This window comes from Nannobrachium achirus, assembly GCF_963921795.1.
Source record: "Nannobrachium achirus genome assembly, chromosome: 19".
Lineage (NCBI taxonomy): Eukaryota > Metazoa > Chordata > Actinopteri > Myctophiformes > Myctophidae > Nannobrachium > Nannobrachium achirus.
The window spans coordinates 20,876,160-20,879,163 of NC_137826.1; positions in this window are offsets into that span (position 1 = coordinate 20,876,160).

Sequence of the window (3,004 nt, forward strand, 5' to 3'; positions counted from 1 at the left end):
CCTTTTCTTTTTTCTTCTTTCATGCTCTCTTCTTCTCGGTTTTCCCACGGAACTTCCGGACAGTCCAGACTGAGTGGATCAGAGGCAGAGGCGTGGAGACACAGGGTTGGGACTGTTGTTATCATTCATGACGAGTCACCAACAGTGGTGTAAAGTAACGGGGGAGTGTTTTCTGCAGGTCTTTCAGTCCGAGTGTATCAAAGGGTGCGTTCGGAAATGCGCACCGGGTGTGGAATAGGGTTAATTTTAGGCATAGTTTTACTGAGGTTAGGGTTAGGATTAGGTTTAGGCACTCAGTCACTACACTGAGCACACACCCGGTGGGCATTTCCGAACGCACCCTTTGATACACTCGGACTGAAAGACCTGCAGAAAACACTCTCCCGTAAAGTAACTAAGTACATTTACTGAAGTACAGTACTTAAGTACAATTTTTAGGTATTTACTTGAGTGTTTCCAGTTTTTAATACTTTCACTTCTACGCCACTACATTTCAGAAACAAATATTTTACTTTTACTCTAACTACAAAATTTGAAAACCTTTAATAGCTTCTAGGCCTAGTTACTTTTCAGATAAACCACTTTAGCCCTATGTTATACTTCGGCTATTTGAAAATAGCAGATATGCTATTTTCCAAATGGTAATGTGTTTTGGAATAAAAATCTAAATGTAAAAGTAACTTTGAGAGAGCTGAGAGTAAAAGTACAATATTTGGCCTGAGATGTAATGGAAGTAAAAGTATTTAACATTGGAAATACTCCAGTAAAGTAAAACAAATACCTCAGAATTGTAGGCCTCTTATAAGTAGCCTATACAGTACTTATGTAAATATAGTTGTATAGTTGCGACCGTCAGGTTGCAGTTACTATCAAAACCTTGACCAGCTGTCCGTCAGTCAGTCAGTCAGTCAGTCCGTCCGTCCGTCCGTCCGTCCGACGTCACACTTTTGCCCTGCTCATATGTCTGCAACCGTTCCATGCCAAATTTTGCATACACACTCCTTGGCTGCCAAAACACTACTACCTCCACCCATCAATTCTCACATGACCCTCTTCTAGCGCCACCATGAGGCCGATTCTAGCAAAACACATTTATGGACACAGCTCCTACAATTTTTGCCCTAAAATCACGCAAATCGGTACACATACACAGTAGGTCTAGACTCATGTCATCAACATGGATCTGTCCCATTTAGCGCCACCTTCAGGCTGATTTTTTCAAACACATTTTTTGGACACATCTCCTACACATTTTGCCCTAAAATCACGCTACGACCTGACGGTCGCTTATCTCCCGATTAGGGAGTCTTACTGGTAAATATAGTTAGCCTACTTTCTAGGCCTACCACTGAACACACTTTGTTCAGTGACTTTATCCCGGACTAAAGTAAACATGACATTGGCATTGTGAGATTCCAAATTTTACTCTTAAGTTAAGTGGTATTAAAACAAACAGATGTGTAGGTTTTATCTACTAGCTGCCTGCCTAGCTGCCTGCCTGTCTGCCTGCTCTGCCACCGAAAACTTCAATTCAACGATCTCAACTCTGTCTATCTACGGCTCTCGATCACGGGGTTCGCACTGCTTGTTACTATGGGGACGAGAGACTCCTGCTGGCGTTGGGAGAGTATTTTGCCAAGTAATTTGAGGATTTACGTCCAGACAGTCAGTACGCCTATTAGGAAATCTATTAAGTAGATGTAGGGGGAGGAATCGTCTTAACCTTCCTTCCATAATTGTCACCCGCCCCCCCTCACCCAGCATCTTATCTAATTTATCGTCTAATCTCACTCTAATTAATGTTAAATGATTGTAGAATTGTATTTCTTTTGTGGGACATTTTTAGTTGCCTGTCTATTTGTAAAGTAGGCCATTATTTTCCTTTTTGCAGGCCTAATAGGTCTATATATTATTTATTGCGACCGTAAGTCACAGTTTAGTATGTGAACCGTCACAGCTTGACCATATCTCTTTAGCGCCTGACACTGTGATGACCTAACAGTGAGTGATGTCAGATACTCAGAGCAGGGATCTCCATATATGGGCATACAAGAGATTGTGGAACACATCACTGTGACATCACAGGTGACATCACAGTTATGTCAGATACTCAGAGCAGGGATCTCCATATATGGGCATAAAAGGGATATGGGTATTCCCAGATGATGCCCTGTTAGGAGAACCACACTAACAGAATCCATACAGTATATGGCCAACTCAGATGGCACGACCTTGCCGTGTGTGTGTGTGTGTGTGTGTGTGTGTGTGTGTGTGTGTGTGTGTGTACCGTAATCACAGAAAATACTCAAATGGAAATGTGTTATCTCTTCGCATGATTTACATAACATTATCATAGTGATACATATCACTACAAGAATCTTATGGTTAGGGAATTCACCTGTACAGGTCAAAACAAGTCCCCTGGCTGCTATAAATGTAGGCTACAAGCCTACAAGAGTTATGCAATACTGGTGATAGTCAAACACTGGAGGTGCCAGGGACAGAACAATGTCTTGGAAACATGGCTGCAGTAAAGAAAAGATTTGTTTTTAAATCACCCACTTGTGTAGGCTGTTTGTTTATTCATTTAAAGTGCTGGGAAGTGGGAACACTTCGCTTTTGTTTTCGAATTCACAAGAAAAACCATGACAACTGGTAAGTTGGAAAACAGCCCGAGGCCCCAAGTCACTGTGGACAACCTTCCAAAGAATGTTGTAAGTCACAGTGTTACTGTATATCCCCTGGCCATGATCAGTGTTCTCACAGCATTTCTTGTGAGTAGTAAATCAAGTAGGTTAAAATAAAATCTGTATAATATAAAAAACTAGAAAGGTGTGGTTGCACTGGCGCGAGTAGTGAGGAATCTGCTGGGAAATTACTTTTGTCTTACCATTTGCGTATAGGCCTATATTAGATATTGTGATGATGTCACGTGAAGCCTGAACAATCCTGTATTGACTTTGACCCCTAAGGACCTTCCAGGGAGAGTGCTCATGTGCGTCTT